Source organism: Aquarana catesbeiana, linkage group LG08 (assembly GCF_042186555.1).
Source record: "Aquarana catesbeiana isolate 2022-GZ linkage group LG08, ASM4218655v1, whole genome shotgun sequence".
Classification (NCBI taxonomy): domain Eukaryota; kingdom Metazoa; phylum Chordata; class Amphibia; order Anura; family Ranidae; genus Aquarana; species Aquarana catesbeiana.
The window spans coordinates 80860195-80882744 of record NC_133331.1 but is presented as its reverse complement, the minus strand read 5'-3'; the positions used below and the strand labels follow the sequence as shown (position 1 = coordinate 80882744).

At 42.9% G+C, this 22550-nt stretch overlaps 1 protein-coding gene across 3 annotated transcripts in view; it reads left to right on the top strand.

Moving 5' to 3' along the window:
• The window catches only part of BTAF1 (B-TFIID TATA-box binding protein associated factor 1), a 234766-nt gene that overhangs the window by 39987 nt on the left and 172229 nt on the right, over positions 1-22550 (top strand). The window lies entirely within an intron of this gene.

Genomic DNA, 22550 nt, shown 5'->3' with positions numbered 1-22550 from the left:
ACAGAAGGTGGCACACACAGGTTAAAATGACAAAGGTTAAATTCCCAAGTAGTGTCTGTGTATAAATAGTCAGTTTGTTCTCACTTGGATGCCCTAAGCAGGCTAGACACAGCCATGAGGAGGTAGAAAAGAACAGTTAAAAGGCCTGTGTAAGAAAGTAATGGAACTTTATAAAGATGGAAAAGGATATAAAGATACCCAAAGGTTTGAATATGCCAGTCAGTACTGTTTAACCACTTCGCATCCAGGCCATTTCTGACACTTCACTCCTACATGTCAAAAATCATAATTTCTTTGCTATAAAATTACATAGAACCCCCAAACATTATATATGTTTTTTTAGCAGAGACCCTAGAGAATACAATGGCAGTCCTTGCACGGTATTTGCGCAGCAATTTTTCATACGCGTTTTTTTTGAAAAAAAAACAGTTTCATGGTTTAAAAAAAAAAACAAAACAGCAAAGTTAGCCAAATTTTTTTGCATTGTGTGAAAGATGAAGTTACGCTGAGTAAATAGATACCTAACATGTCACGCTTCAAAATTGCACACGCTCGTGGAATGGCGCCAAACTTTGGTACTTAACCGCTTGACATCCGGAGGACGTCATATGACGTCCTCGACTTTCGGGGCTTATATCTGAATGATGTCTGAGGCTACAGACATCATTCAGATACCGGCATTTTCAGCCGGCGATTCCGTACACCATAAGAACGATCATAGTGGCTGTTCCGCCGCTTGATCGTTCTTGCGGGAGGGGACGTCCTCCCGCCGCCCTCCGGTGCTACTACCGACTCACCTCAGCGATCGGTGAGTCGGATAGCGGATCCGCCGGCGCCGGATGTTCACCATAGAGATTTCCGGCGGACCAGATGGTCGCCGGAGTCTCTATGATCGTTCGGAGGCCGGGCGCGATGTTATGACGTCACGCCCGGCCTCTGCATTCAAAAAAACCGCGCCGCTTCAGCTGTGAAGCGGCGATCGTTTTATTTTTTTTTTTTTATTTTAGGCTTCCCAGCCTAGAGGTGAGATGTGGGGTCTTATTGACCCCATATCTCACTGTAAAGAGGACTGATCGTGTCATTCCTATTACAAGGGATGTTTACATTCCTTGTAATAGGAATAAAAGTGATCAAAAAAAAAAAAAAAAATTTTTAAAGTGTAAAAATAAAAATTTTTAAGTAAAATTAACAATAAAAAAAAAAAATTTTTAAAGCGCCCCTGTCCCCGTGAGCTCGCACGCAGAAGCGAACGCATACGTAAGTCCCGCCCACATATGAAAACGGTGTTCAAACCACACGTGAGGTATCGCCGCGAACGTTAGAGCGAGAGCAATAATTTTGGCCCTAGACCTCCTCTGTAACTCAAAACATGTAACCAGTAAAAAATGTTAAAGCGTCGCCTATGGGGATTTTTAAGTACCAAAGTTTGGCGCCATTCCACGAGCGTGTGCAATTTTGAAGCGTGACATGTTAGGTATCTATTTACTTGGCGTAACTTCATCTTTCACACAATGCAAAAAAATTTGGCTAACTTTGCTGTTTTTGTTTTTTTTTTTAAAGCATGAAACTGTTTTTTTTTAAAAAAAAAACGCGTTTGAAAAATTGCTGCACAAATACCGTGCAAGATAAAAAGTTGCAATGACTGCCATTGTATTCTCTAGGGTCTCTGCTAAAAAAACATATATAATGTTTGGGGGTTCTATCTAATTTTATAGCAAAGAAATGATGATTTTTGACATGTAGGAGCGAAGTGTCAGAAATGGCCTGGATGTAAAGTGGTTAAAAATCCCCATAGGCGACCCTTTAAAATTTTTTACTGGTTACATGTTTTGAGTTAGAGGAGGTCTAGGGCCAAAATTATTGCTCTCGCTCTAACGTTCGCGGCGATACCTCACATGTGTGGTTTGAACACCGTTTTCATATGTGGGCGGGACTTACGTTTGCGTTCGCTTCTGCGTGCGAGCTCACGGGGACAGGAGCGCTTTAATTTTTTTTTTTTTTTTTTTTTATTGTTAATTTTACTTAAATTTTTATTTTTACACTTAAAAAAAATTTTTTTTTTTTGATCACTTTTATTCCTATTACAATGAATGTAAACATCCCTTGTAATAGGAATATGACACGATCAGTCCTCTTTACAGTGAGATATGGGGTCAATAAGACCCCACATCTCACCTCTAGGCTGGGAAGCCTAAAATAAAAAAAAAAATAAAACTATCGCCGCTTCACAGCCGAAGCGGCGCCGTTTTTTTGAATGCAGAGGCCGGCGTGACGTCATAACATCGCGCCCGGCCTCCGAACGATCATAGAGACTCCGGCGACCATCTGGTCCGCCGGAAATCTCTATGGTGAACATCCGGCGCAGGCGGATCCGCTGTCCGATTTACCGATCGCTGAGGTGAGTCGGTAGTAGCACTGGAGGGCGGCGGGAGGGGGGGACGTTCCCTCCCGCCGCCCGTAAGAACGATCAAGCGGCGGAACATCCGCTATGATCGTTCTTATGGTGTACGGACTCGCCGGCTGAAAATGCCGGTATCTGAATGATGTCTGTAGCCTCAGACATCATTCAGATATAAGCCCCGAAAGTCGAGGACGTCATATGACGTCCTCCGGATGGCAAGCGGTTAATATCTTATTAACCACTTCAATACCAGGCTATAGTCATGACATCCGCAGATGGGATTTCCCATCCTGAGCGGGCGTCATATGACCACCTCTGTTTCTCGCCGCTCCTGAGGGCCCCCGGGGGCCCGCAGCGTGGCGATCAGGGATGAGGCATGTCCCTCGGACACAGCCCATCCCAAATCCGTGTAAAAAGCCAATAAAAAATGGCTCTTTACCATGTGAACGGTTGTGTCCAATCACAGCGGGTCACAGAATGTCAACAAACCGCGGTAACAAGATGTTACCAGGTTCTCCTTCTCACAGACCGATTGTGTGTGGATATTGCGGTAACATCTCGTTACCGCTCAGTGTACACCAACCACACTGATTGCCCCCACCCAATAAAGAAGACTTGTCGCCACCCATCAAAGTACCAGAGTACCTGTCACAGTTCATCTGAGTACCTGTCACCAGGCCATCAGAGTACCCGAGTACCTATCTGCAGCCCACCCCTCATATAATGTACATTGGGGTGTTTGCTTTCCAAAATGGGGTAATTTTGTGGGCAATTCCACTGTCCTGGTGCTCCAGGGCCTTCACAAATGTAATAGATTGTTAGGAAATTAGATGTGTAATTTATGCTCCTAGAACCCCCGATGGTGCTCCCTGCATGTTGGACCTCTGTGTGGCCAGGCTGTGTAAATGTCACACACATGTGGTATCGCCATACTCTGGAGGAGTAGCAGAATGTATTTTGGGGTGTAATTGTAAGTATGCATATGCTGTGTGTGAGAAATAACTGACAATTTTGTGAAAAAAAAAAAAAAGAAAACATTCTTAATTTTCCCAAGAATTGTGGGAAAATTACAACTTCAAAAAGCCTCTTGCTAAATATTTTGACTGTCTACTTTTCAAAAAGGGGTCATTTGGGGGGTGTTTGTACTTTCCTGACATTTCAGGGCCTCAAGAAATGAGGCCGTCGGTGCATCAGGTGTGATCAATTTTCAATGATTTGCACCATAGCTTGTAGACTCTAACTTTCACAGAGACTAATATCCACTAATTTGGGTTATTTTTACACAGAGATGTAGCAGTATACATTTAGGCCCAATTCAAATGCTACTTAAACAAAAAAGAGCTGCATGGTTGAGCTGCCAGAAGGAAGCCTTTACTGCGCCAAAGCCCAAATGAGACATGTCGAGATGTTGTTGGGCATATTGTAACCAGGCTTTTTTGTGGAACTTGTACAGTAAAGGCTTCTTTCTGGCAACTTGGCCATGCAGCTCTGTATTTCTTCTGAGATTACCTGTGGGTTTTTCTTTATATCCCGAACAATTCCTGTGGCAGTTGTGGCTGAAATCTTTCTTTATCTACCTGACCTTGGCTTGGTATCAAGAGCCCCAAATTTTCCACTTATTAAATGATTGAACAGTACTGACTGGCATATTCAAGGCTTTGGATATCATCTTTTTATATCCTTTTCCATCTTTGTAAAGTTTCATTACCTTGTTACGCAGGTCTTTTGACTATGTTCTGCTCCCCATGCTTAACAGGGGGAGAGGTGCTGCGCTTATCCAGGAACGTTGGGGAGTAGCGATGGGGGCCAAATTTGCCCCGAGCGTGGCAGGCCTTTTTATGGCGCAGTGGGAGGAAGAGTTTTTTCCAATAGACCCACTGAATTGGCCATCTATATAAAAGATATATTGATGTCTTTATACTATGGAAAGGCGATCCGAGCCAACTTGCCTGTTTTCTAGAAAGACTCAATATCGACGAAAGAAATATAAAACTATCCTGGGAGATTAATGAGAAAAAAGTTACATTCTTGGACCTAGATATCATACAGGAGGACTCTAAACTTTGGACACACACGCACTTTAAAAATGTTGATAGGTACAGTTACCTTCCTATAGAGAGCTGTCACCATAGGAATTGGTTGTTTAATGTCCCTAAAGGGCAACTTCTGAAGGTAAGATGAAATTGTACCCACCTGGGCACCTATCTAGAGCAGGCAGAAGTAATTGGACAGAGATTCGCCGCGAAAGGTTACGACCAACAGTTTATCAGAGAGAATATCTGAAGTAAAAGAAATGGATCGGAAAGAACTGATTAAGGACAAAACCACAAAGGTGACGACATCAGCGGTAGTACCCATAATCCTGGATTTCAACGCACAGCATAGGAGAATTGAGAAGATTATCAAAAAACATTGGCATATACTTCAGGCAGATGAAGATTTACAGGACAGGTTACCCCGATTTTATATACAAAAAAGCACCAACCCTTCGAGACAAAATTGTGAAAATATAATTGATCCACCGAAGAAAGCATTTTCATTTTTACAGGAAATGGTTTTTTCCTTTGCAAAAGATGCTTCGCCTGTTTGCGAACAAAACGTCCCAATGAAAAATTCAATTTCACATCAACCAGCACGGGAGAGTCATATGATATTAAAGAATTCATCTGTTGCAACACGGAAGGAGCGGTATACGCCTTAGAATGTAGTTGCGGCCTACAGTACATAGGCCGCACGAAAAGACCCCTCCGTGTAAGGTTTAAGGAACATGTGAATAACCTTTTGAATGGGTATGACAAACCTAGTGTAGCCAAACACTTTTTGTTGTGTCACAATAAAGATCCCACACAATTAAGATTCTGGGAATCTACCATACGTTAGGCAACTGGCGAGGGGGCCATAAGGTTAGGACCCTCAGCCAGCTAGAATCCAAATGGATATTCACATTAGACACATTTGCGCCAAGAGGTTTGAATATCGAATTTGACTTAAACTGTTTCCTCTGTGATTTTTAATTCAAGTAGTAATGTACATGTCCACCTGGTTATTTTTTGACCCCTATCAGAAGCCCTCTTCTTCTTTTTTTTTTTTTTTTTTTTTTTTTTAATCGCCCCATCGTCTTTATTCATTCCGATCACTATCTTTTTAATATGTCAAATGATACTGACAGATTGAAAGTAATAGAATTTCACAGCCACAACAGATGCGTATGTATCGTTAGGATTTGTGGGCAGTGGCCACTTAAGCATCTGATCCACTATTTTTTATGAATACAGATTACTATTATATTGTAACTTTTTTTTTTCCCCACCCTCTTATGTATTCATATGTTTTTTATTCATGTGTGGTGTTAGGTCTACACGATATGTACCTGTGTTAGGATATTTTGCACAGACCAGTGGTGAGGCCCATTCTGTCCCAGCTACACTGAGCATATGCTTTTTAATATTTAGTTTTACGAAGATTTTGATATACCCATTAAAGTTCTACTTATTTTTATATATTTTTTAAATTTGATTTCCATATATAACTCAATCAGGCACTTGTTTTTTAATGACAATTCCTCCAAATGATTTGTCTGTCGAGCAGATAGAGCCATCTCAAAGCATGTTTAGCCAACAGATTAGTTTATCCCGTACATTCAGGTTGCGCCTCCGTTCGCTGCGTATTGTGAGCACGGAGTTGCGCAGTGAGCTCGTTTCCATCTGTGTACATGGAAACCGAGTTTTCACCAACCAACAAAATGGCCGCGCACATGGTCTTCTTATGTATGGCAGACGCGGCTACAAGAAAATGGCCGCCCATTAGAGATAATGATGTAGACTATTTAAGACAGCAAAGTGCCTTTTCTTGCTATCCCCTGATGAATTCACATGATTGGTGACGTCACGCGTAGGGACGGAATGGGCACTACATACTGACTGAGGCTCGCTGCTCGTAGGAGACGGGCATCGGTCTGGTACTTTTAAATGTGAGTACTTGTATCTGCTACTAATAAAGCTCTATCCTCTAAACATACTACATTATCTGGTACCCCTTGTCCTTTTATTATCGGTTTATCCACACTTGAGGGACGGAGGCAGAGATAGGACCCGCATTGGTCCAAGACCCTTATTGGAGATCATTACCACCTGCATTTTTCTGCGGTTTCACTGAGTACCACCAGGTGTGGAGGCAGAGGCAGAACCCGCGCTGTCCAGGACCCCAAAGCAAAGACCACAGCCATCTAGAGTTAGTTTTTGCGGTTGACCTAGCACCGCTAGGTAAGGGGCCACTGCTTACTTTAGTGTGATATATGCATGAAGAGGACACAGATTTTATTTACTTCTAGGCACCCCACCTCTACTTTTTATTTTGAGCACATTGAGCTTTGTTTGCACTGCAGAGGTTATCATCACTATTGTATTATGTTTTTTCACCTATGTACGTAGCTGCATGATATTTGGACCTCCTTTTGCAGCAGATTTTATTTTTATTATTGTTTGTTTTAGGATCGCACACTGCTGTTACACTGTGTGACTTATTGGAGTACTTTCAGGTTACTCAGCACTATGCACTTTTTATGCGTTTTTTGCACGATCAAATAAGAATGTTTATCACATGGGTTATATATATTTTATACTGATGGTGTAACCTGTTTATCATAACAGCTTTAGTCCTATGTTTTATGATTAATTTGCTAATTGGATTTGGCACATGCATTTTTAGGCATAGGATTGTATCTATTTGTCCAGTATTTCACTGATTGCACGTACTTGCTAGATTTTGCACACATGATATGTTTTTTAATTTTGTAATGGGGATACCAGCATGACATTTGGCTGCTATTGTTGACATCATTTCCCCAACGGTTTGCACCACTTTTTTCAGCAGCCCTCTATGCAGATTCCTTAGTGTAACGTTCCTGGATAAGCGCAGCACCTCTCCCCCGTTTGTCTATTTCTATATTTGGGTTCCGTTTGACCCCAAATTTTTTTTTTTTTTTTTTTTTTTTTGATTCAGTACTTTTGTTATTCTTTTCATAGCAGTACAAGTTATACATTTATCCATACATTTTATTCCAGATACATAAATCTTGCTTCTAACATTCACCCGGCCCAGAAAAAAAAAAGAAAAACCCGCACAAAACAAAAACTAAAAGCAAAAAAAAGGGGGGCAAAACCCAACAACATCCCCCTACTGTATCTCCCCCCCCCCCCCCCCCCCTCAACCCCAAAAGCACCCCCCCAATATTGTCCCTCTCCCATATTGATTCATCTTTTATTTTCATTGTCCCAGGCCTCTACCCAGCTTTTCCAGATGGCGTCAAATTTATCTTGGCTCCCTCTATGTTTATAAATAAATTCCTCCTTTTATTGTTTCTTTTATTTGTGTTCTCCATTCTTCGACCGTTGGGATATATAGATATCCACTTCTGAGCTATTAGCTTTCGTGCCTGAAACAAGCCTCTCGTCATTGCGGTATGGGTATGTTTTGAAATATTTGGTTCTCCACTATATTTAAACATAAATTTGGGTCTAGTGAAATTTCTATACCTAATGCGCTATTTATGTTTTTAATTATATCCTGCCAATAACGATGGAGTTTGGGGCATTTCCACAACATGTGTATTTGATTAGCCGGTGCACCACTACACCGGGGGCATAAAGGGGATTCCCTACGTTTCCATTTAAATAGACCCCAATTTTTGGTGCGTGCGGCTGTGCAGATATTCCTTCTTTCTCCATTACGGTAGCGCAGGAATAATTCACACCACATATCTAGCCTGCTTAGTGCATCCACGTGAGAGCTAACAAACTCATTGGCTATTTATACACAGACACTAATTGCGTTTTAAAAAGCCACAAATGTGGGAAATTCCTTCTGTGTCTGTACCAAGGCCAAACATTCCAGGGTATGTAAACTTTTTTTATCAGGGCCATTTGGGTGATTTCTGTTAGTTTTTTGGCTCCTTTTTAAAAATCATATGATAATGGCTTCATGTGATCAGACAGTGTGTGGTGTGTTTTTTTTTTTTTTTTTTTTTTTTTTTTTTTTTTTTTGTGACATTAGTCATATTTTCAACATTTTAAATATTAGTAAATATTTTTATTGTATGTGATCCTGCACTTCCAACTGCAGGGGACTCGGCGGTTATTTACAGCAAAAGCCGATCAGCGGTGCCGATGGTCATTGAGTGCCTTGCTGAACGGAGCTCTGCCTATGCAAGTTAACCGCTTCAGCCCCGGACCATTTGGCTGCCCAAAGACCAGAGCACTTTTTGCGATTCGGCACTTCAACTGACAATTGCACGGTTGTGCGACGTGGCTCCCAAACAATTGATCCCCCCCCCCCCCCCCCCCATAGAGCTTTCTTTTGGTTGTATTTGATCACCTCTGCTGTTTTTTATTTTTTGCGCTATAAATAAGTAAAGAGCGACAATTTTGAAAAAGCAATATTTTAGGCCGATACGTATTCTTCTACATTATTTTTGGTAAAAAAAAAAAAAAATCACAAGTGTTTGGCTTGCACAAGTTATAGCGTCTACAAAATAGGGGATAGTTTTATGGCATTTTTATTTCTTTATTTATTTTTTTACTAGTAATGGCGGCGATCCGCAATCTTTATCTGTGTTCTAACTGGGGGGGGGGGGGGGGGGTGGGCTACGTGTGACACGACACTGATCACTACTCCCGATCACGGGGAGCTGTAATTGGTGTCCTGTCACTAGGCAGAATGGGGAAATGCTTGTTTACATCAGCATTTCCCCGTTCTTCCTCTCCGTGAGACGATCGCGGGACTCCCGGCGGACAGAGTCCGCGGGACCCGCAGTCACACTCGCAGAGCTTGCGTGCCCACAATGCCGCGTCTTAAAGGCGACGTACCCGTATGTTGATATGCCCAGCCGTGCCATTCTGCCGACTTATATCGGAGTGACACGGTCCTTAAGTGGTAAAAAAAAGCAGCATTCCGTTCTAACGGGTAAATGGGATGGATTTTGTGTTCCTGCAAAGCAAGGACTAAAATCCATCACTTCTCCCTAGTAAAAGCAGCACCTACAGTACACAGTTAACCCTTTGATCACCCTAGATGTTTAACCCTTTCCCAGCCAGTTTACAGTGACAGTGCATATATTTAGCACTGATCACTGTATTAGTGTTACTGGTTCCCGAAAAGTGTTAGTGTCAGATTTCTCTGATGCAATATTGAGGTGTGTGTGTGTGTGTGTGTGTGTGTTAGGGGATCAGACTCAATGCAGGGACAAACTCAGTCTCTAGGAAAACACCTTGTTTAATGCACAGGATATTTCCAAACAGAAGAAAAAGGCATCTTGCCATCAATCAAACAAAAATAAACTCCTGCTCTACCGAGCCTTACTGTGTCCGTAGTCTGACCAGTCCTTGGTTAGGTAGTAAGAGTCCTTACAAACGCAAATACTTGTATCCAAAGTCAGTGTTTTGCAGCCATGCTCCTAGATGCCTCCTCACATGGAGACACACACTCTCTCCCTGAGAGTTAGGACCAGCTGCCTTAATCAAGACCTGAAAGGAAAACATTAAGCTGCGGTCCACGGACTTGGGAGTCTGTCCCACCCAGAGCTCTATCAGACTCCCAATAAAACCAACCCCGGAACAGACATTACCAACACAGAGTAAAGAACAACCCTTCTTTACCCTGAAGTTTTTGCTGGTATTACCTTCGATTGTAAATCTAAGAATCCGTGGAGGAACATATATCCCATTAATTACTTTTCCTGTCACTTTACCTTGTTTCACAGGCACCCCGCTACATATCTCCCCCTTCTGCTCAAACTCAGGGGGTTCAGCACTGTGGGCAAACAGACTGTAAACTCTGGAGAGGGCGTTAGCTATCTGGTCTATGTTCTACTAAAAAATTTAAATTCTGTAGAGCTAAGAACTATCTGGTAACTCTAGCATTTTTCTCCTTATTTTGGGCTATCCATTTGAGTGGGGCATGGTCAGTTAGGAGCCTGAACTGTCGCCCTAATAGATAATATTTTAAACTTTCAAGAGCCCATTTGATGGCTAAACATTCCTGTTCTACAATGGCGTACCTTTTTCCAGCAGGAGTCAATTTTCTGCTTAAGAACGCTATGGGGTGTTCCTCCCCAGTCATCACTTGGGACAACACTGCACCTAATCCCACTGAAGCATCCGTCTGCACTATAAATTCCTGTGTGAAATCTGGGGTGATTAAGACAGGGCTATTACACAGAGCTGTCTTTAGGTTCTGGAAAGCTTTCTCAGCTTCTGGGGACCAAGTTACTCCTGTGGACTCCCTACCCCCCGGTAAGATCTGTAAGGGGGAGCGGCCAATGTAGCAAAATTGGGGACAAATGTTCTGTAATAGCCTACTAACCCCAAAAAAGCCCTATCCTGGTTTTTTTTTTTTTTTTTTTTTTTTTTTTTTTTCAGGGGTCTTGGCCAACTTTGGATTGCTTGGATCTTTGTGACTTGGGGTTGTAAAATCCCCCTGCCAATAATGTACCTTCGATACCGGCCTCCTCTAATCCCACAGCACACTTCTTAGGATTGGCTGTCAGACCCTCACACTGGAGGGCGTTAACAGCCTGCACTTTAGGTAAGTGGCTCTCCCAGTCTGCACTAAAAATTACCACATCAACTAAATACGCAGATGCATAGGCTTGGTGGGGTTTAAGGATGTGATCCATCATCCTCTGAAAAGTGGCGGGGGCCCCATGTAGGCCGAATAGCATCCTATTTGTACTGCCAGTGGCCCTCAAGAGTGGAAAAGGGTGTCTTCTCTAAGTGGTATTTGCCAATACCACTTCGTAAGGTCCAGGGTGGTGATATATGGAGCATGTCTTAGACGCTCAATTAATTCACCTACCCTGGGCATTTGATAAGCGTCAAATTTTGACAGGTCATTTAACTTTCGGAAACAATTACAAAATCGGATGCTTTCATCCGGCTTGGGAATAAGGACGATTGGACTACACCACTCACTATGGGACTCTTCTGTTACCTCAAGATCCAACTTCCGCCTTATTTCCTCTGAATCTACTTGGCGTTGAGCTTCTGGGATGCGATAAGGTTTTAAGCTAACTTTTACCCCTGGCTCGCAACTGTTCAAGTCTCTCTCCTCGAACTTCGACTCTATATAGCGACTCTATATAACAGATCATTTTCCATAGCAAAGTGTGGGAATATGGCCTCCTCCCCTGGCTCTTGGGGTACCCCATTTATCCCTTTTTTTTACCTGTTCCCTTGCCCTAGCTAAAGTGGGGTCCCTAAACTGGGCCGTACCAAAGTTTTCCCGGGTCGTGGGTAGGTCCAGCAGGTCTAACTCTGGAAGGGGGTTCTCTGTGTCATCTGCAAGGACCTCCAAGGGAAAATGGGCAGACTCTCTCTTCGTTCTGGGCAGTAGGAATCCGATCCCGCTGGGGGCCTTGCTCCCTTGGCGTTATCCCATAAATCCCAGAAAAAAGGAAGGTGGGCTTCTGTCTCTTGGAGAAGGATTCTGTGGGTACTACACCCTGAGAAAATCCTCAGTACACAAGTACCGCTCCACGAGAGCCACCAATTCATTGGCATCTTTAGGATCAGCTCTCCCGGCAAAACGCTGTATAGGGGTTGGAAGGGCTCTCGCAAAGTGGTCTACTGCGACTCTCTCCAAGATTTGGGCTTGGGTGACGACCTCTGGCTGTAACCACATCCATGTGAGATGAATGAGGTCGTACATCTGGGACCTTGCAGGTTGGTCCACCTTAAATTGGCAAGCATGGACGCGCTGAGCTCACAGCCATTGTTGCGCCAAGGCAATCTGTTTTTTATATTGCTGGGCCTCAGCAGCATTTAGATCAAAATGGGCCTTCTGTGGGTCCCCGGTTAAAAAGAGGGCAAGTACCTCAAACCCATTGGTCCGGGGGTAGCCCTTCACGCTCTGCCACCCTCTCAAAAACAGTGATGAAAGCCTCCACATAATCTTTGGCCGTCATTTTCTGTAATGCAGCCTGCACTCGCTTGCGTAAATCTGCAACATTGTCCACACGTAGGACTTTGTCAGTCGGGAACTGCACCTGAGTCTGAGCTTATTGAAGTCCTTCTGCTCCTGCATGACCACTTGGGTAGCAGTTATTAACAATCGGTTAGTTTCTTGTTGGTCTACGCGTGGTTGTACCAGCTGTTTGATTAGTTCCTCTATTCTCTTATCAGTTTACTGGTACCAGTGAATTAAATTTTAAAAAACAAGAAAAAAAAATGTTCTTATCATACTGTCCCTTTAAGAGAGCTGGCTCTTTATTTTTTTCAAAAATGCCGCTGCAAGAGGTACATCCTCTGGGTCTTGTGCCCGCATTATCCACGAATTGTAGGGGATCAGACTCAATGCAGGGACAAACTCAGTCTCTTTAGGAAAACACCATGTTTAATGCACAGGATATTTCCAAACAGAAGAAAAAGGCATCTTACCATCAATCAAACAAAAAACTTCTGCTCTACCGAGTCTTACTGTGTCCGTAGTCTGACCACTCCTTGGTTAGTTTAGTAAGAGTCCTTACAAACGCAAATACTTGTATTCAAAGTCAGTGTTTTGCAGCCATGCTCCTAGATGCCTCCTCACATGGAGGCACACACTCTCTCCCTGAGAGCTAGGACCAGCTGCCTTAATCAAGACCTGAAAGGAAAACATTAAGCTGCAGTCCACGGACTTGGGAGTCTGTCCCACCCAGAGCTCTATCAGACTCCCAGTAAAACCAGCCATGGAACAGACATTACCAACACAGATTAAAGAACTATCCTTCTTTACCCTGATGTTTTTGCTGGTATTACCTTCGATTGTAAATCTAACAATCCGTGGAGGAACATATATCCCATCAATTACTTCTGTCATTTTACCTTGTTTCACAGGCACCCCATAAAAAAAAAATCTATCTCTCTTCCAGAGGTCAGCTGGTTAATGGAAACCATACCATCTTTGTTTTAAAATGTTAAAGGGTTTGTAGAAACCTTCTCTGTGCAGCAGCCCCCCTCAATACTTACCTGAGTCCCATCGTGATCTAGCGGTGTGCATGACCACCTCGGCTCTCCGGGGACTCTGCTTTCTCATTGGCTTAGACAGCAGTGGGAGCCATTGGATGGAGGAGGGGTTGGGACCATACTAGAACTGTGTGAAAATGGACATGCAGAGCTGCGGCTTGGGAGCCCCCCATTGCATCCTGCTTGCTCTGGGGGCACTCGGCAGAAAGGAGGGGCCAGGAGCGATGGCAGGGGACATGAGAATAGGATCGGGCTGCTCTGTAAAACCACTGCACAGAGCAGGTAAGTATAGGTGTGTGTGTGTGTGTGTGTGTGTGTGTGTGTGTGGTGTGTTTTTTTTTTTTTTTTTTTTTTTTTTTTTTTCTCCCCTCTTCATTGTACAATGAACTATGCCTATAACAAAGGTGATGAAAGGAAAATGGAAGTGTATGTAAAGCCAAAACTTTTTTATTTTCAGTGGGGAAATATTTTGAATCCCTGTTTAGTTTTAACTGTTGCTAGTACAGGAATTTGATAGGAAATATAACATTTTGGAGCTGGAGTAGGGGGCATTTGTCCAATGGGGACCTTTTTGTTCTAGTAAAAACTGTCTAAAAGGAGACTTCACCTTGCTTTTTTGGAGGGCTTTTGTCTTGCTTCCTATGCAGTCTCTTGGACAGGAAGCGAAAATTTTCCGATAAACAGACTGCAAAAAAGCCATTGGGTTTTAACCATTTCCTACCCCTTTTCAAAATCTGGGGAAAAATCTGGCTTTAAAAATTCTACGAAGTGGTATTCCTGCTATACATATAACAAACCTTGAAACTGTCCCCCTAAATCCTCCTAACATCTATGCTAACTAATCTGTATAGGAAAGTTGTCTGTGTATACTTAACCTATTTTCAGGCCGCTCTAGTCTGGTCATGTGACCATTCCTGTGTCAGCCAATGGTGGCTGCAGGGGAGAGGAGAGAGCACTCTGACAATGGCTAGCAGTGAGCTCACTCATGAGCTTCAGTGACCCATCTGTTATCGGCGCTCCCCTCCCTATAAGGTTGTGCTGGCTGACGAACTGGGTCACATGACCAGACCAAAGCGGCATTTTGAAAATCGCAAAAGTACATCTTTCCTTCACAGAACAGTTGGCATAGGTGGTGTCTGGAGGGGAGAAGGCTGTGTGAATTTTGACATCAAATTAATAAGGTGTGAACATGTGCTGCAGACGCAGATTTAGCCATTTAGATATAACGGCTATATAAATTAAACCAATTTTCAGAAACAATGTATTGTTTTATTATCAAACAGAAGCTCAATTTTAAAATATTAAACTAAACGCTGTAATGTCATAGCACATATCTGAATATTTTTTTACCAATAATTTTTTTTTTTTTCCCTGCAGTTTAGTAAATGTTCCCTACTTATTCTTTATGTGGTAGTGCAGTGTTAATTTTTACGTCAAATTTTCATTTTAGTCAGGCTTTTGACTATAAAACTCCATTATTAATTTTTAGTAGACTAAAATAGTGTTAGTCACCAAAAAACATTTTCATTAACACTGGGTCTGTTTCAAGGTTAGTGTATAGCTGGACTTCAACTTGAACCCCTTCTTCGACCAAGGTAGTGTGTGGGGTTTTTTTTGTTTTTTGTTTTTTTTTTCCCTACGGCTTGAATGCTTCTTTTTGCTGTTGGGCAATAACTATTTTAGGAGAGATCAGCTAAAAGGGTAATGGTGTGGGGTGTTTTTAAGATTAAAAAAAAAAAAAAAAGTGGTTGTTAAGCCACTCCAGCCTGTATGCACCATCAGAACTTCCTTCTATTGTAGTATTCCCCCTCTGTGTGATTTATAAAAATAAATGCTGCAAATACCTCATTTCACTGCTGAGATTGCGATCACATGAATGGCCAGCTTTCTCCTTTCCTCCTCTGAGAGATGCAGCGGGTGGGGCTGAGATTTCCCCTGCTGTCAGTCGGGAGGGGAGAAGGAGAGGGCTGGCTGGTCATGTGTTCGCAATCTCAGCTCTTAAATTGGGTATTGACCACATTTTCTATTTTATAAATCATTCAGAGGAGGCAGTGTTGATGGTGTATACAATATAATTCTGCGCTGCCCTGAAAACAAAAAAACAGCAGCTAACACGGCCAACAGGATATATGCCAAGTACAAAGAAAACAAAAATAGGTGTAGCGCTAAAAAGTTTTGAAATGTCCAATATCAAGATGAAAAAGTAGATCAACAGTTCTAAGTATAGAATGTAGGAGAAAATCATCCATGTATATATTGGTCCTAGTGATATGTCCTCAGAGGTTTTGTAACTTCAGACAAAAAGCACGTCAATAGGTATGTGACATCTGGAGTGAAGACACACACCACCACCGACAATGAAGAGGCTTACAGATCTCATGGACCCAAAGGGACATACGCCGAGTTGGATCAGACAAAGCTTAGGTGGTCAGTGGCTGTAAATGATCCAGAGGGGTGATGTTCCTGGGATGAACCGTAAACTGATGTGTCCCTCAGGATGGTATTAGGAACCAAGTGGTGGTGATGCCAAGTAGGAAAAAAGGAGGAAAGGCCACCTAGTGTAAATCCATACACAAATGTGGAATTTATTAAAAATTAAGAGATGCACTTACATGTAAATCCTTTTAAAAACAGCGCTGTAAAAATGTGGCGGCAGTGGGGTCCTACCCGACGCGTTTCGTCATCTTAGACGTCGTCTGGGGGGTTCCCCCACCGCAGCTTACAAAGTATATATAGGGGATGCATCAATATTGATGAGAAACAGCTCCACGGGTGCACAATTACCACTTCCGGTATTCGGGCAAGATGGCCGCCCGGCGTGCGTTCAACGCCTCCCATTGAATCTAATGTAGATACCGGAAGTGTAACTGGTGGGGTCAAAGTAGTATGTAAATCAAATCTGTCTGAATATTCATATTTAAGAATTAGGTGTATTGATAGTACATAAATAGTGTCCAATGTGGAAGACAAATGTGATGACATGTCTGCACAGACCGCGCCGTCTCTAAAGTGAGCAGCTGATGTGTAGCTTGCTGCTAGGCGGCATTATGCGCGCGCATTTAGAGCGAATGACCGATGTGTAGCCCGTTGCTGGGCAGCATTGTGCACGCGCATCACAGGCAAACAGATAATACTGCGCGTGCGCAGTAGATGGAAGGACGTAAAAGTATCGTCCCTCTGATACTAATCAGGGGGCGGTTAGGGAGACGGCTACGTCTTATCTTAATGGCATAGCGTGACTCATATGTAAATTGATACAAAAGACCTGGAAGTGCGTGCAGTGGCCCCAAATAAACAAATAGGGGCATATATTCCCGGTGTGTGTGTGTGTGTGTGTGTGTGTGTGTGTGTGTGTGTGTATATATAAACAAACTTACGTAAAATTGTGAAAAACTAAATGATATGTGTATTTTAAGTCACGTACCATTTAGTCAGCGAGCGTGTGTGTATGCTGTGTAGAAAAAAGTTTAAGTCGAATGACCGTTAATATAGTCCATTATCATGACCTTAAACAAAAAACGTGAATAATAATGCCTCAAGGGCATGATCTGCACCGCATAAGAAGCGTGCATTTAATGTGAAAATATGTGAATTGAAATAAAATAAATTTCCATTGTGGAAATTCAAGACAGAAAAATGGCATAGTGATAACTATGCTCATCTATATTCATATATAAATACACGATGGTGGAGTGGGTTCCCATAGTGATGTACAGATGAATAATCATCTAATACATGTATATTAAAAATGTACATACATGCAAAATTGACAAGATCGATACATGTATATAAAAATAAACTTGGTAAGGATGATGGTAATAAAATATAACTTATGACCTGTACAAAGGAAAGAGCAACACAAACTAAAATAAAATGAAACCAGGTGTCAAGCTCTATTAATAAAGGCATTGACATCTAGTTCTACATTAATACCCAGTGGGAAAAGTGTACGGAGCTCGTGGATCCAGAAGGTCTCTAAGCGAGACACACCCCTGGTCATGGCACCTCCCCTCCAGGGGGGAACATATCTATCTATCACCACAAATTGTGTCCCCTCTATAACACGATTGTGGTGTAGCTTATAGTGTCGGGACAGTATGTTTAGTGTCCCCGCCCTTAATGAGAGCGATACGTTCAGCTACTCTTACGGCAAAAGAGCGGATGGTGCGGCCCACATACTGTTTCCCACAGTGGCATGTGATCAGGTACACAATATGGCTAGTGGTGCAAGTACAGAACTGTTTAATGGAGTATCTTTTTTGGGTGACTGAAGACATAAAGGACACAGTCTTTCTTCCGATGCCAGAATTATGTTTGCATACTATGCATTTTCTACACAAGTAGAATCCTTCCATCTCATGGAAAAGCGGTTGGCGTGTGGGAGGGTTAATGATGTTTGGAGCAATTTTGCTCTGTAGGGTGGGGGCTCCCTTAAAGATGACTTTCGCCCTATCGGGCAAGACTGTGCCCAAAACTCGGTCATTCTTAAGGATACCCCAATGCTTAGAGAGGATAGCTCTAACCTGCTTGTGCTGAGTGGAAAAGGAAGTCAGCAGGGACCACCTGAAAATGTCGTCTTGTTCCTTTTTTGGGTCTTTCCTCGAATAGTGACTCCCTATTTGTCTCAAGGGCATATTGGAGCTCACAATCCACAAGATAAGGGTCGTAATTTTTGTCAACAAACTTGGTTCTCAAAAGTTCGGACTGTGCTTTGAAAGTATCAGTATTCGAACAATTTCTTCGAAGTCTAAGGAATTGGCTCCGTGGCACAGAATCAAGCCAGGACCGATGGTGACAGCTGTCTGGTGGTATGAAGCTGTTACGGTCCGTGGCTTTAAAATGTGTCGAACTGAAAATTGCCATTGCGTATTTCAATTTCTAAGTCCAAGAAATTAATCTGGTCCTTACTGGCTGTGTGGGATAAGGAAATGCCACGGTCATTGTCATTCAGATGTTCAAAAAATAAATCAAGTGATTCGGCACTCCCCTTCCATAGGAGGAGGATGTCATCAATATACCGTACCCACATCGTGAGGGAAGGGTCCCTATTGGTATAGAGGACATCCTCCTCCCACTTGGCCATAAAAAGGTTGGCGAGGCTAGGGGCAAATTTGGCGCCCATAGCCATGCCACGCAATTGGAGATAATATTGTTGATCAAACCAAAAATAACTTCGCTTAGTGGCGAACTCTAATAGCTCCATGATGAAGGAACACCTGCTACTCTCATTCCAGCACTACATCTGGAACCGTTCATTCCGGTTTGTCAAATTCTTCACTGTTTAACCCACCCGTCCCTGTAGCGCCAGCTATAAGTATATTCAGGGACCTTGTCCTTTAAAGATCTAGCAGAACTCCCGGATAAACACATACGCCACCACCCCTTGTCTAGCACGGGTTTGAGGTCTTTGTGTTCACAAAAGGACCTTGTTATCCGCCCGGCGGACAAGGGTGGTGGCATTGTGATTCTGGATAAGGAGGATTATGTATCTGAGATGCAGAGAATTCTCAACGAACCAGACACATACAAAATAATACCCAATAATCCCACTACTTCATTTAAGGGAGAGTTGTCTACCATTGTAAAGAGGTTATGGCCAAAAGATTTTAAATAAAAAGGAGAGAGACTTTTTGGTACCCTTGACACCCAGGGTTCCAACCATTTATTATTTGCCCAAGGTACATAAAAATCCAGTGCAACCCCCCGGCCGGCCTATCGTGAGTGGGACAGATTCTGTCACCTCACGTATAGGCCGGTACATTGATTTTTACCTTCAACCTCTAGTGAGGCGTATGCCATCCTACTTAAAAGACACAGGAACAACCATCCGTCTACTAGACAGTCTAGAGTTACATAAGAATCACATCATTGCTACAGCTGATGTCGCATCCTTGTACACATGCATACCCCAGGACAAGGGCTTAGAAGCTGTTCAATATTTTTTGGAAAAGGAACCGAGCATCGCTCCCTTTCGGTGTTCCTTCATCATGGAGCTATTAGAGTTCGCCACTAAGCGAAGTTATTTTTGGTTTGATCAACAATATTATCTCCAATTGCGTGGCATGGCTATGGGCGCCAAATTTGCCCCTAGCCTCGCCAACCTTTGTGGTCAAGTGGGAGGAGGATGTCCTCTATACCAATAGGGACCCTTCCTCACGATGTGGGTACGGTATATTGATGGGTATGGAAGGGGAGTGCCGAATCACTCGATTTATTTTTTGAACATCTGAATGACAATGACCGTGGCATTTCCTTATCCCACACAGCCAGTAAGGACCAGATTAATTTCTTGGACTTAGAAATGGAAATACACAATGGCAATTTTCAGTTCCGGAGACATTTTAAAGCCACGGACCGTAACCGCTTCATACCACCAGACAGCTGTCACCATCGGTCCTGCCTTGATTCTGTGCCACGGAGCCAATTCCTTAGACTTCAAAGAAATTGTTCGAATACTGATACTTTCAAAGCACAGTCCGAACTTTTGAGAACCAAGTTTGTTGACAAAAATTACGACCCTTATCTTGTGGATTGTGAGCTCCAATATGCCCTTGAGACAAATAGGGAGTCACTACTCGAGGAAAGACCCAAAAAGGAACAAGAAGACATTTTCAGGTGGTCCCTGCTGACTTCCTTTTCCACTCAGCACAAGCAGGTTAGAGCTATCCTCTCTAAGCATTGGGGTATCCTTAAGAATGACCGAGTTTTGGGCACAGTCTTGCCCGATAGGGCGAAAGTCATCTTTAAGGGAGCCCCCACCCTACAGAGCAAAATTGCTCCAAACATCATTAACCCTCCCACACGCCAACCGCTTTTCCATGAGATGGAAGGATTCTACTTGTGTAGAAAATGCATAGTATGCCAACATAATTCTGGCATCGGAAGAAAGACTGTGTCCTTTATGTCTTCAGTCACCCAAAAAAGATACTCCATTAAACAGTTCTGTACTTGCACCACTAGCCATATTGTGTACCTGATCACATGCCACTGTGGGAAACCGTATGTGGGCCACACCATCCGCTCTTTTGCCGTAAGAGTAGCTGAACATATTGCTCTTATTAAGGGCAGGGACACTAAACATACTGTCCCGACACTATAAGCTACACCACAATCGTGTTATAGAGGGGACACAATTTGTGGTGATAGATATGTTCCCCCCCTGGAGGGGAGGTGCCATGACCAGGGGTGTGTCTCGCTTAGAGACCTTTGGGATCCACGAGCTCCGTACACTTTTCCCACTGGGTATTAATGTAGAACTAGATGTCAATGCCTTTATTAATAGAGCTTGACACCTGGTTTCATTTTATTTTAGTTTTTGTTGCTCTTTCCTTTGTACATGTCATAAGTTATATTTTATTACCATCATCCTTACTAAGTTTATTTTTATATTCATGTATCGATCTTGTCAATTTTGCATGTATGTACATTTTTTAATATACATGTATTAGATGATTATTCATCTGTGCATCACTATGGGAACCCACTCCACGATCGTGTATTTATATATGCCATTTTTCTGTCTTGAATTTCCACAATGGAAATTTATTTTATTTTAATTCACATATTTTCACATTGCACGCTTCTTATGCGGTGCAGATCATGCCCTTGAGGCATTATCATTATTCACATGTTTTTTAAGGTCATGATAGTGGACTATATTAACTGTCATTTGACGTAAACTTTTTTCTACACAGCATACACACACGCTCGCTGACTAAATGGTACGTGACTTAAAATACACATTTTAGTTTTTCACAATTTTACGTAAGTTTGTTTTTATATACACACCGGGAATTTATGCCCCTATTTGTTTATTTGGGGCCACTGCACGCACTGCCGGGTCTTTTGTATCCATTTACATATGAGTCGCGCTATGCCATTTAAGATAAGACGTAGCCATCTTCCTAACAGCCCCCTGATTAGTATCAGAGGGACGATACTTTTACGTCCTTCCATCTACTGCGCACGCTCAGTATTATCTGTTTGACTGTGATGCGCGCGCACAATGCCGCCTAGCAACGGGCTACACATCGGTCATTCACTCTAGATGCGCGTGCATAATGCCGCCTAGCAGCAAGCTACACATCAGCCGCTCACTTTAGAGACGGCGCGGTCTGTGCAGACTTATCACATTTGTCTTCCACATTGGACACTGTTTATGTACTATTTATCAATACACCTAATCCCTAAATATGAATATTCAGACAGATTTGATTTACATACTACTTTGACCCCACCAGTTACACTTCCGGTATCCACATTAGATTCAATGGGAGGCGTGGAACGCACACCGGGCGGCCATCTTGCCTGAATACCGGAAGTGGTAATTGTGCACCTGTGGAGCTGTTTCTCATCAATATTGATGCATCCCCTATATATACTTTGTAGGCTGCAGTGGGGGAACCCCCAGACGATGTCTAAGGATGAAACGCGTCGGGTAGGACCCCACTGCCGCCACATTTTTACAGCGCTGTTTTTAAAAGGATTTACATGTGAGTGTATATCTTAGTTTTTAATAAATTCCACATTTTGTGTATGGATTTTACACTATGTGGCCTTTCCTCCTTTTTTCATACTTGGCATCACCACCACTTGGTTCCTAATACCATCCTGAGGGACACATCAGTTTACGGTTCATCCCAGGAACATCACCCTTCTGGATCATTTACAGCCACTGACCACCTAAGCTTTGTCTGACCCAACTCAGCGTATGCCCCTTTTGGGTCCATGAGATCTGGTAAGCCTCTTCATTGTCGGTGGTGGTGTGTCTGTCTTCACTCCAGATGTCACATACCTATTGACGTGCTTTTTGTCTGAAGTCACATAACCTCTGAGGACTTCTTATCACTAGGACCAATATATACATGGATGATTTTCTCCTACATTCTATACTTAGAACTGTTGATCTACTTTTTCATCTTGATATTGGACATTTCAAAACGTTTTAGCGCTACACCTATTTTTGTTTTCTCTGATGGTGTATACAGGTTAGTGTTATGATAGGAGGGGGAGGGGTGGCTCGCACACAAAGGGGAGGGGGGGGAAAGGAGGACACATGAGCGGAGAGGAGAGCAGATAGCAGGCTGCTGATGACAGAGGCACGTAAACGGACTTTGGTGTCTGGTCTCAGAATCCATGATACACCGTGGTCA